A 14,301-nucleotide genomic window follows, 5' to 3' on the forward strand; every position below is an offset into this window, starting at 1 on the left:
TTGATCACCTTCAGAAAGAGATCCCACAAGAAAAACTCCAAGGAATATTGTTGCAAAACTCCAGAACTATCTCAAGGGAAAATACTGCAAGCAAAACAATTCAAATATCAAAGAGCAACAGTCAGAATTACCCAGGATCTGAAAGCATCTAGACTAAAGCATCAGTGGGCCTGGAATACCATATTCCAGAAGGTGAAGGAACTAGAGTTACAACCAAGAATTAACTACTCAACAAGATTCAGCATCATCTCTCAAGGAAGGTGATATATCTAGAACGAAGTAAGAGACTTTCAATCATTTCTATTGGAAAAAAAAAAAAACAAAACTAAACAGAAAATTTAATTTACAAACACAGGATTCAAGAGAAGCATAGAAAGGTAAACAGGGGGGAAATATATATTATTTAAAGGTTAAACTGTTTACATCCCTAGATGAGAAAACTATATCTGTAACTTTTGAGAACTGTGTCACAGGGGCAGACAGACCGGGACATCAGATGGACTGGGGGCGTGGTTGTGAATGGACTCTGATGTGATGATATCAAAGAAAAAGACATTAAGGGGCAGAAAAAAGTTCTGTATTGGAAAAAGAGGAAAGGGGAAGTATAATGGGACAAATTAGATCACATGAAGAAGCACAAAAGACCTTTTACAATCGAGGGAAAGAAAGAAGAGGAATGAGCATTATCTGAAGCTTGATCTCATCAGTTTGGACTCTAAGAGGGAATAACTTAATGATTCAGTTGGGCATAGAAATTTTTCTAACCCTGTAAAAAGTAGGAGGAAAAAGAGGAAAGAAAGGGGAGGGGCAACTTAGAAGGGAGGACAGAAACACTGGGGGAAAAAGGTAAGAAGAAGTGATAGAAGATAAGGTAGTGGGTGAAGTAGGTAAAAAAAAAAAAACACTACTAAGCATAGGATGGAAAAAGAAAACTAAAACATACAGGAGAGAAAATAGGATGGAGGAAAATACAGAGCTGGTAATCATAACTGTGAATGGGAATGGGATGAATTCTCCTATAAAATGAAAGCAAAGAGCAGAGTGATTAAAAAACAGAATCCTACAATATGTTGTTTACAAGAAACACAGTTGACCACAAGGCAGACATACAGAGTAAAGGTAAAAGGCTGGAACAAAATTTATTATGCCTCAACTGAAGTAAAAAAAAAAAAAGCAGGAGTAGCAATTCTGATTTTAGGTAAGACTAAAGTAAAAACAGATCTTATTAAATGAGATAAAGAAGGAAAGTGCATCTTGATAAAGGATACTGCAAACAATAAAGTAATGAGGATACTATATATATATATATATATATATATATATATATACACACACACACACACACACAGTGGTAGAGCTGCCAAATTCCTAGAGAAGATTTTTAAGCCAGTTATAGGAAGAAACAGACAGTAAAACTATACTAATGAGGGACCTCAACCTTCTTCCCTCAGAATCTAACAAATCTAACCACAAAATAAACAAGAAAAAAACTAGGGAATTTAATAGAACCCTAGAAAATCTAGATATCATCCACCTCTGGAGAAAATTGAATAGGGACAGAAAGGATTATACCTTTTTCTCAGCCATACATGGTACCTACACAAAAACTGATCATGTGTTAGGGTATAAAAACCTCACAATCAAATATAGAAAGGCAGAAGTAGTAAATGCTTTCTTTTCAGAACCACAATGCAATAAAAATTATATTCAATAAAGGGCCAGGAAAAGATAGACTAAAAACCAATTAGAAATTAATCTAATTCTAAAAAATGAGTGAGTCAAACAACAAAATAGAAACTACTGGTATAAAATCCCTTATTGAGCAAAAAGTGCCAAGAAAATTAGATAGGCTTTTGTTAAAACTCAGTTTCATACCAAAATTTCACATTCTCTATTACAATTAACTCCAAAAAGATGGATGACAGATTACATCATAACTAATGAAATTAAAGGAGCAAGAAAGAAAATATCTTTTATAGTTATATATGGAAGAATTCATGATCAGATAAGGTATAGAGAGGATCATATTAGATACAATGGATAATTTTGATTACACAAAATTGAAACATTTTTGCACATACAAAATAAATGCAATTAAAATCAGAAGGAAAACAGTAAACTGACTTTTTCAGTAAGTTTCTCTGTTCTTGATATGTTGGTGCTTAGAAGTATTCCTTGATAGCACTACACATCCTACTACGATTCTTATCAATGGATAGAGAAGGTGTCACAGTGAATGTAGTGCTAAGAGACCTAAGTTCAAATGTGATCCCAGACCCTTACTAGCTGTGTGATCCTGGGAAAGTCATCTGTTTATCTCAATTTCCTCTACTGTATAACAAGAATAATAATATTTCCTTTGAAAGATTATTGTCAGAATCATATAAAATGTATGTAAAGGACTTAGCATGGTACTGGTACATGGTGGGTGCTGTAGAAATTCTTTTCCTTTTCTCCCTGTTGGCTTACAAGTCCTCAAATATTTTCAAGCTTTTTGTCAGATATTGTTAAAAAATGTTTGTTTGGTAGTTATAGCAAATGCCATTTTAAAAAAAATCACTGTTAAAAAAATAAGCAATTGATCTGACTTTTATAAATTTTACTCTAAGGTGATTCTACATTCCTTAGTCCCAAGGTCATTCCATGTCATTCAGCTCCCTTGGATTGATAATCAGAAATGGTTTTTAAATTATTTTATAATTTTTAATATATAATATTATATATATCTAATAATATAACATATAATTATTTAATAATTTTCTTTTATTTTTTCTTTTTTTTGTGTGAGGCAATTGGGGTTAAAATAACTTGCTGGGGGTCACATAACTAGGAAGTTTAAATGTCTGAGATTAGATTTGAACTCAGGTCCTCCTAACTCCAAGGACCAGTACTCTTTGCATTACAGTATCTAGCTGTCCCAGAAACATTTTAAAGTAGGTGCTTTAATAGCTTAAGAGTTTTAAGATTTATTTTTATATGTAAAATAGGAATAACGATTTTTATAATACTCATCTTACAGATAATTTGGGGTGAGTCTCTTAATTCTCTAAACTTCAGTTTCCTCATGTGTTAATTGAGCATAATAATACTTGTAACAACTATTTCATGGGTTTGTGAGGAATATATTTAGCAAATATTAAAGCATTACATAAATCTGAGCATTTTATTATTATTTTTGTTGTTCATTTATTTTAAGTTGTGTCAGACTCTTTGTAGTTCCACTGGGATTTTCTTGGCAAAGATACTGGAATAGTTTTCCATTTCTTTCTCCAGTTCATTTTAAGATTATTATTGGGGTTATTTTATTACTGTAAAGACTAGAGAGCGATTTAATATGCCAAAGTTGGAATTCGTTTTTTTAAAATTACATGTATGCAACCAAATGTGCACACATGTATTTCTGTATACACAAATGTGCCCATATATGTATAATTTTTAAAATTTTAGGGGAGAGGTTTAAGGACAGAAAACCATATTTCTGTATTCCACATTTCTAGTAAGCAGGGAAGGTGGAGGGCAGAAAAACAGTCTCTTTTCTGGACAGGGGCCCCCAGTGAATTAAGGTTAAATGGATTTACACTTGCAGGACCCCAGGTCTCTAATTGGGGCCTTTAATTCCTGTAATCCAGAAGGATTTAGAACAGATGCTTCTAGATTACTGCCAGAGCCCACAGGTGACTAGTGAGGAAAAAACAATTAGTGTCTGAGTCACCATTAGACAGAAAAGGGCAGCTCAATGAAACCTAATGCAAGCCCAGTCAGTGGGGGGGCAGGAGGCTAGAGAACAGCAAATATTCAGCCAAAGGCAAAGAAAGGGAAAATCTGCTCCATCTTCCTCTTCAGTTCTGAATCCCACTGAAAGTCTGAAGATTTTTTTTTCAAAGTAGGTTAATTTGTCACTCTAAGGAGGAAAAAGGAGAAAATGATTAGATTCAAATTTAAGAAAGATAGTTTTCATCCTGTCTTTCTCAGTTCAAAATAATGATAGGAACAACAATAATAAAATACATTACATCTTTAAACCTTTAATTTTCATAAAATGAAATCCTCATCTAACATTTTTCTAACACTATAGAAACAGAATAAAGAAAGCAAAGAGGTTCAAAAATTATCCAAAGGAAAGAGCTTCAGTCTCTAAAGGTAAGGTCAAACATAATTATAGGGGCCAATGTTTTTCTTTGCTTAATATTCATTCTAACTCAACCTGTTCCTCACTGTGTCTTTCACTTGACAACAGCCAAACCTTTACCCAACATTGTGTGTATTGATGAATTGACTTTACTTAATTATTACGTGCAAATGAATATCTTCATACTTCATAGCTCCCCTCACTCTCATATTATTGCTAAAAATTCCTCCATTATAGTGAAATTTAAACCCAGGAAAATTCTAGGTTTACTTTTCTTTTACTTTTTATCCACAATTCAGGAAGCAGAGTGATATCATAGAAATAATCCTAGGTCTGTAATCAAATAACATGGATTCAAACCCCAGCTTTGAATTGGTCAATAAACATTTATTAAGCACCCACTATGTGCCAAGCACTGTCCTAAATGCTGGGGTGGGAGGGAAGAAAGGCCTTGTCCTTGAAGACCTCACAAGTGATTTAAACGTTCTGTACCTTAGTTTCCTCATCTATAAAATGAAAAGTTTTTATTTGGGGGATGTGGGATGAGATTAAGATGTTAACTCAAATCCCAGAAATTGAATTTTCCCTTGTACCAAGAAAAATAGTTACACAGTGACTCCAACTGACAATACATACATCATTCTGCCCTAATAGTCCCTCACTTTCCTGCTGAGAGGATGGAGGTATGTTTCATTCATCTATTAATGTTAATTATCTATTAATTATCTGTTATCTGTCAATAATGACACTACTATTATTGATTTTTCAGTTACTAAAAGTTCAGCTTCCTTTTAAGGATCTTTTCCCTTATATTATTATAGTTATCTTTTTTACTTTTCCCCCTCAATTTTAGTTCATCTATCTTCCCATATTTTTATGAATTCCTCATATTCACAAATCATCATTGATTACTACATAATATTCCATTACATTCACACAGCACAATTTACTCAGGTATTTTTCAAATAATAGGCACCTACTTTGTTTCAAGCACTTTTCCACAGCCAAGAGTGTTCTATGAATATTAATTTGGTGAATGTAGTATCACAGTTTTTGCTTTGCTGTTGTTGCTGTTGTTTTTGCTTTGAATCCTAAGGTTTCTGGGAAATTTTCATTCTGTGATTCTTACTATGGAAAGTGAATCAGTACTTCCTAGTAGGGCTTTGATAGTTTCTCATTAAATTTCATATTTTTACTCTCACACATCTGGCAATTATCAAGCTACCAGGTTTATTCTTCCAAGTCAATAGTAAAAATTTATTTTTCCAAATTTCCATTCATTTGACAAACTGTACTTCTACAAGTATCCATGAACAATCATTCATTCTAATTTACCCTAAGTAGATATTATATGAACACAAATTATTGATAAATAATAGAAAATGTAAATGAATAATTATGATAAATTTATCATAAATGTGGAACTGTCTTACACTGCCTTGATTGTGAAGAAATTTCCTCCATTGAAAATGTTTTCAGTTGCTCAACTTTTGGCTTTATTCAGACTTCCAAATTGATTGCATTTCTCTTTATGTTTTCATTTGGGAATTTTAGTTTCTACAATATTATGTATATGGGAGCCCTCTGGTGGCCAAAGTAAAGCATCTAAATTGAACACAAAGGAAAATATGAAATGAACTAATTCTAAAGAAATCACTAGATCATAGATAGAAAGTTGAAGAGAATCCTAAAGATCATCTAGTTTAACCCATTTTACTTAATAGATGAAGAAACTGGACCTCAGAGAAGTTAAGCAATTTGTCTGAAGTCTCTACAGAGCTGGGATTCAAATTCAGTTTGTCAGAGTCCAAACCCAACATTCCTTACACTTTGCCATGCTGCCTTTACTTACTTACAAGCTGTAAATATAAATTACATCTTTCCATAATTAAACCAAACTTTTATTTTTTTATCTTTCTTTTTTTTATTTTTTATTTAATAGCCTTTTATTTACAAGTTATATGTATGGGTAACTTTACAGCACTGACAATTGCCAAACCTCTTGTTCCAATTTTTCACCTCTTACCCCCCACCCCTTTCCCCAGATGGCAGGATGACCAGTAGATGTTAAATATATTAAAATATAAATTAGATACACAACAAGTATACATGACCAAAACGTTATTTTGCTGTACAAAAAGAATCAGACTCTGAAATATTGTACAATTAGCTTGTGAAGGAAATCAAAAATGCAGGTGGGCATAAATATAGGGATTGGGAATTCAATGTAATGGTTTTTAGTCATCTCCCAGAGTTCTTTCTCTGGGCGTAGCTGGTTCAGTTCATTACTGCTCCATTGGAAATGATTTGGTTGATCTCATTGCTGAGGATGGCCAGGTCCATCAGAACTGGTCATCATATAGTATTGTTGTTGAAGTATATAATGATCTCCTGGTCCTGCTCATTTCACTCAGCATCAGTTCGTGTAAGTCTCTCCAGGCCTTTCTGAAATTATCCTGTTGGTCATTTCTTACAGAACAATAATATTCCATAATATTCATATACCACAATTTATTCAGCCATTCTCCAACTGATGGGCATCCACTCAGTTTCCAGTTAAACCAAACTTTTAAAAGTTCAAAATGCAAACATTTTCATTCTATCCTTTTCAAGGCTCTATTCCTAGTTGTTGTCATCTTCGTTATTATCATCTACTTCTCTTTTTCCTCTTCCTTATTGTCTTTTCTTCTTCTTTTCCTTTTTTCTTTACTCTTTCTTGCTCTTCTCCCCCCTTTTTTTCTCTTCATCACGTCATTCAGCTCCAGTTCTTTCTCTCCCTCACTCACTTTCAGGCTTGAGTCACCAATTGTTTATTGGACATTTTGAAAAGGTTGTCTCAAAGATAACTCAACACATCAAAAACAGGACCTACTGACCTTTAATTCCCAACTTTCCCTTCTTTCAAACTTTTTTCTTTCTGTAAAAGTCACATCTCTCAGGTTCTTAATCTTATACTCTTCACTCTCCTTCATCCATCATAACCAGATAGTTGCCAATGTGTTATTTCTATCTCCACTGTCTCCCTTTTCCCACCCTACTCACATAATCATCACTTTAGTTCAGGTGCTCATTACCTCTCTCCTAAATTATAGTTACAGCTTCCTTATTGTACTTCTTACTCAAGGATTCAAAACTAGAGGAACAGAAGAGAAAGGAAGGAAAAAAACACTGATTAAGCCCTGCTATGTGTCAGGTACTATGCTAAGTGTTTTACAAATATCTCATTTGATCTTAAATGAAGGGAAGACACTGGGAAAACAATGAATAATTTAAGGATATTTGATTCAAGAGAACATATTTCTAAGCAACATTGCCTCCTTCTCCCCAATTTTTTTTATAACATATATTGCATATGTACCTTCCTTTCCAGTCACACAGTCACTACCCTTGTCCACATCCTCATCATCTCTCCTGAACTATTGAAATGCTCTTCTGGTTGGATTCCCTGTCTTAAGTCTCTCCCAACTTAAGTCCATCTGCTACTCAGTTGCCAAAATGATTTTACTAAAGTGCAATTCTAACCATGTTATCCCTCTACTCAAAAATCCATTCCCTACCTATTATCTCTAGAATCAAATATAAAATCCCATTTTTAGTATTTAAAGCTCTTTCCTACCCAATCCTTTCCTGCCTTTCAGTTTTTTCATGTGTTGCTGTCCACTAAGCATTCTAAGATCCAGCCATAATGACCCTCTTTCATATACATGGTGCCCCTTTTCTATTGCCTGTGTCTCTATACTTTCTGATATATTTTCTGATCCTACCAGCTGCTAGTAGAGCTCCCACCCTAAACCACTTGCATATTCATACATATGAAAATGTGTGTATACATATATGTGTATATCTAAAATACACTTAAACATGTGCATGTTTTCTCTTCTTGTAAAATGTAAGGTCCTTCAAAATAGTCAATGACTATCGTAAACTAGTGTTTGACAAACCCAAAGATCCCAGATTTTGAGATAAGAACTCACTATTTGACAAAAACTTCTGGGAAAACTGGAAATTAATATGGCAGAAACTAGTCCTTGACCCACATCTAATACCGTATACCAAGATAAGGTAGAAATGGATTCATGATTTAGACATGAGTGATACCATAAGCAAATTAGAAAAACATAGGATAGTTTACCTCTCAAATCTATAGAGAAGCAAGGAATTTGTGGCCAAAGAAGAACTGGAGTACATTATTGAACATAATGTTGTTTTTGATTATATTAAGTTAAAAAGTTTTTGTACAAACAAAACTAATGCAGACAAAATTAGAAGGGAAGCAATAAACTGGGGGAAAACTTTATATTCAAGGGTTCTGATAAAGGCCTCATTTCTAAAATATTTAGAGAATTGGCTCAAATTTGTAAGAATTCAAGCCATTCTCCAATTGATAAATGGTCAAAAGGATATGAACAGACAATTTTCATATATCATTTCTAGTCATATGAAAAGGTCTAAATTACTTAATTAATTATTGCTCTAAATTACTATTGATCAGAGAAATGCAAATTAAGACAACTCTGAGGTATCACTATACATGTCTCAGATTAGCTAAAATGACAGAAAAAGATAATAATGAATGTTGGAGAGAATAAGGGAAAACTGGGAAACTAATACATTGTTGGTAGAGTTGTAAACTGATCTAACCATTCTGGAGAGCAATTTGGAACTTTGACCAAAGGGTGATTAAACTGTGCATACCCTTTAATCCAGCAGCATTTCTACTGGGCCTATATCCCAAAGAGATCATAAAGGAGGAAAAGGGACCCACATTGCAAATATGTTTGTGGCAGCCCTCTTTGTAGTGGCAAGAAACTGGAAACTAAGTGGATGCCCATCAGTTGGAGAATGGCTGAACAAGTTATGGTATATGAATGTTATGGAATATTATTGTTCTATAAGAAATGATCAGCAGGATGATTTGGACAGATTTCCATGGACTGATGCTACGTGAAGTGAGCAGAATCAAGAGAACACTGTACACAGTAACAACAAGATTATATGATGGTCAATTCTGATGGATGTAGCTCTTTTCAACAATGAGAGGATTTAGGTCACTTCCAATGATCTTGTGATAAAGAGACACCCATAGAGAGGACTGTGGAAACTGAGTGTGGATCACAACATAGCATTTTCACTCCTTTTGTTTTTGTTTACTTGTATTTTGCTTTAGTTCTCATTTTTTCACTTTTTGATCTGATTTTTCTTGTGCAGCACAATAATTGTATGAATATGTATATATATATATATATATATATTGGATTTATCATATTTTAACATGTTTAACATATATTGGATTACTTGCCATCTAGGGGAGGGGTTGGGAGTAAAGGGAAAAAAATTTGGAACACAAGGTTTTGCAAGGATCAATGTTGAAAAATAATCCATGCATATGTTTTGTAAATAAAAAGCTTTAATTAAAAAAGAAAAGAAAAAAAGGTAAAGTCCTTGAGGGCAGGATCTTTGTCTATTTCCCTAACTCTTAGTATATAGAAAGTGCTTCATAAATGGTTATTGATAATTGATTTATTGATTGATTTTTTCCCACCTGATATCTCATCTTTTAAAATGTTTAATTGGCCTAACGAGGGCCTAGTTTAAAAACTTCTGAAAAGGTTGAAATTAAAATTGAAAATATTTAATCAGATTTATTTCTCCTAATACTTGAAATCTATATCTTGAAGGAAGGAGTTTTATGGTAGTTTGGGTGGTATAATAATAAAAAAATTTAATTTGGAGTCAAAGTTGCTGGATCCCAAATCCTCCTTCTGCTACTTACTACCTGCTTGACTATGGGTAAATTACAACATCTTTGGTTTTCAGTTTCTTTATCTGCAAAATGAAGGGATTAAAATTCCTTTTTTTTTTAAATTATTTTTTTTATTTTTTTTTAAATTTAATAGCCTTTTATTTACAGGATATATACATGGGTAACCTCACAGCATCAACAATTGCCAAACCTCTTGTTCCAACTCCTCACCTCTTACCCCCCCCCCACCCCTCTCCTAGATGGCAGGATGACCAGTAGATGTTAAATATATTAAAATATAAATTAGATACACAATAAGTATACATGACCAAAACATTATTTTGCTGTAGAAAAAGAATCAGACTCTGAAATATTGTACAATTAGCTTGTGAAGGAAATCAAAAATGCAGGTGTGCATAAATATAGGGATTGGGAATTCAATGTAATGGTTTTTAGTCATCTCCCAGAGTTCTTTTTCTGGGCATAGCTAGTTCAGTTCATTACTGCTCCATTAGAAATGATTTGGTTGATCTCGTTGCTGAGGATGGCCTGGTCCATCAGAACTGGTCATCATATAGTATTGTTGTTGAAGTATATAATGATCTCCTGGTCCTGCTCATTTCAGTCAGCATCAGTTCGTGTAAGTCTCTCCAGGCCTTTCTGAAATTATCCTGTTGGTCATTTCTTACAGAACAGTAATATTCCATAATATTCATATACCACAATTTATTCAGCCATTCTCCAACTGATGGACATCCATTCAGTTTCCAATTTTTAGCCACTACGAAAAGGGCTGCCGCAAACATTCGTGCACATACAAGTCCTTTTCCCCTCTCCATAATCTCTTTGGGATATAATCCCAGTAGCAACACTGCTGGATCAAAGGGTATGCACAGTTTGATAACTTTTTGAGCATAGCTCCAAACTACTCTCCAAAATGGTTGGATTCGTTCACAACTCCACCAACAATGCATCAATGAGGGATTAAAATTCCAACAAAGATGTGAAAAGATTTACCCAACTTCAATTGACCTGCTAGAGCATTAGTAGTGGATAAAACTAACTCCTGGTAGGAGTCAAGGTGATACTGAAGGAGATAATAATATGGTAGAATCACCCAAGCTTAACAACCTGAGATGGACCAAAATTGGAGAAGAGGTCAGGGAGAGAAACAAAAACTTAGCAATTTTCAAAATAGAGCAAAAACTGGCTTTGACACAAAGCTTCAATCCAGGAATTGAGACTAAAGACTCCTAATACAATGAAGAAGTCGCTATGGATTTTTCATTTGATTTATATCTTTTGTTTTTATATTTCTCAATGAATCTGTGTCACTCCATTTCCAGTTATTTCTTATAACAAAGAATAAAAAAGAATGAGGAAAAACAGTTCAGCAAAATTAGCTATTACATCAACTAAGTCTGATATATTATGCAATATGCCACATTCAAAGTTTAGTATCTTTATAAAGTAAAGGTGGTTGGAAGGAGGGAGAGGAGGAGTTTGACCACAGAGACTTCAAAAATGGATAAAAGAAATGAAGATATTATAAAAGTAAAATTAGTGCTCTTAAGGAAAATATTGGAAAGTGAATTAATTATCTTAGAATAGAACATAAAAATGTACGATCTAGCAAACAGAACTCAGTGATTCAATGAGACAGCCAAAAATATTAGAAGAAACTCAAAAGCCTAAAAAATTAGAAGTACATATGAGCTCCTTTCTATCAAAAACATCTTAGGGATGGAGGATAAAGTCAAGCAGACTTAATTTAGGAATTATCTGATTTCCTGAAAACAATGAAAAAATAAAACCCTGAATACTATATTTCAAGAAATCATAAAATAAAGTTGCCTAGATCGATTACAGGTAGCAGACAAAGTAAAAATAAAAAGAATCCACTCATCCCCAGAATGTTACAAGTAGCTAAAGAGTTCAAGTGACAATTGGACAAGACAATGTAGATATTACTGTGAAGAAGAGTGGCAAAAGTAAAAATTACAATAAAAAATAACCTATTCTGGGACAGCTAGGTGGTGCAGTGGATAGAGCACCAGCTCTGAAGTCAAGAGGACCTGAGTTCAAATGTGACCTCAGACACTTAACACTTCCTAGCTGTAGCTGTGCAATTCTGGGCAAGTCACTTAACCCCAATTGCCTCAGCAAAAAATGAACAAACAAACAAACAAACAACAAAGACTAACTTATTCTTTTACAATGGAGGAAAAATGAATCTTTAATAGAATTGAGGATTTTTGTGCATTCCTAAGAAAAAGACTAGAGTTAGATAGAATCTTTGAAATTACAAATAAGGAAAATAAAGATTTACCTAGAAAGGTAAATATGTCTGAAAAATTGTAAAGGATTAAATGATCATCAAGAGTTTATATTTCCCCTCTCAGCACTATTCCTGCCATCCAGACATCAAAACCATATCTCTGCCACCATCTCATCTTAGAACTTCCTCAATACCTGGGTCCACTTGCCCTGGGACATGTCTATAGAAACATGTTTTTTTCAACCTAACCTATCCTTCTGCAAGATCTTCTCCTTTCTCCCACTAATTACTTTTTTCTAAACTTCCATTTTATGGAAGAGCTTATTTATATTTTAAAATAATAATAATGCAAAAAATGTAAAGGTTGTTTCATATTCTTTTGAAAAAGTACTACTAATATTTCCTATAGAATATGGAATTCTAGTTTTAAAATATAAAATTTTAAGTCAAAATGTATCTTCATTTCAGGAATGAATTTGAACATATAATCTCAGCTCTCATTCTCATAAATATATGTTATTTTTCACAAAGAAGTCTAGATAAAAAATCTACTGCTACTCTAGGGAAATGCATCAACAGTAATAGAAAAAACTACTTAAAGTATGTGTACATCTAATACTAAGTCCATGGCATCACTGACAAAGTAAAATATTTTATTATATATTAGTAGCAGAAAAATAAAACTGGACAATCATTGAAATAGCATTTAAATTTTTCCTCCTTGTTGGTACTCTATCTAATTCATTGAAAGTTCTTTAAATTCTCATGACTGTCACCTATGCCAGTCTCTATATTTCCTACAGCAGGGGTCCTTAACTTTTTGGACCCCTTTGATTATGGGATGAAAATCAGAGACCTTTCAGAATAACATTTTTAAATACATGAAATTTAAATACATAGGAAGCAAATCATGCTGAAATAAAAATAGAATTTTTCCCAATCAAATACATCAATCATCTGAAAACTACCAATAGACCAAGATTTCTGGACCCCAACTTGTGAACCCCTATAAAGGAACTTGATGAAGAAAGATCCCTCCACTAATTCATAATGAGCTTCCTTTATTTGGGTATGGGAGAGATGTGACCCAGAAGTCACTGCAGCATGAGGAAGCCCAAACTTCCTCCTCTCCTCAACCACAACAACTTGCCCTCCCCTCCTCACCAACCCTGGCAACCCCTTCATTCTCTTGGAATTCCTCCAATAAACCCTTTCTGCTATGAACAACCGCTGCTTTACACTGATCACACCCATCTACCTCTCCAACTGAAGTTCTGTTCTTAGTGTTAAGGGTCCCAAAGTGGATATTTTTACATGGAATCTGGGGTTTTTTTGCTGGGTCTTTTGAAATTCTCATAAACACCTAATAACTTTTCTTACCAGAAATACTGCAGCCATCGTAAAACAGCTCTAACACAATTCTGCACTCAGACCTTCTTTCTCCCCTACACCCTAAGTCCCCACAAAGCTCTTTAACAGCTGGGGCCATTCCAGAAAGCGTGTCAAGTCAATCAAAATCATTGGCTGCCAAGATTTTTTGGCTCTGTTTTCAAAAACAGACAGTGCATTCAGTTGGCAAATACTGCATTTCTCATTAACAGTATATTTGGTGGGTGAATACTGTATTTCTTATTAAACCGTTGTTTTTCTACCAATAAAAACTTTAACAACAAAGAATGAAAGAAAAAAAGAGGAAAACGAAGTTATTTATGAAATAGAAACTCAACCACGCATGGAAATCTAAGTATTATTTTCAGTGAGTAGTCAAATGTACTTATGAATGAACAGTTCTATAAATAGATAAGGATAAGCTTGTGGATTCAGTTTTTCATAAAAGTTTGCAGACTCTCATTTTCAATTGCAGACTAATAGCGCCATCTTGTGTGCAAAGGGTTATTTTTGTTTCCTATGATATGTTTTAATAAGGAAAGAAAAAATGACATTTTCCCCATTTCCATAGCCACTTATTTTCCAAAAGTTCAAGTACATTTGTTTAATTTTCCTCTGTCCTGAAAAGAAAAATGAAGAGAATTAAATCTCAGGAATACCTCCCGAAATTTTTCATTTCGATAAGTAAGCATGGGAACTTATCTTAAAACTTGCAAACTTAGGATATGATCAAATTCAAGAAATCAAGCCACTTTGTGACAG

This window comes from Sarcophilus harrisii, chromosome 2 (assembly GCF_902635505.1).
Source record: "Sarcophilus harrisii chromosome 2, mSarHar1.11, whole genome shotgun sequence".
NCBI lineage: Eukaryota > Metazoa > Chordata > Mammalia > Dasyuromorphia > Dasyuridae > Sarcophilus > Sarcophilus harrisii.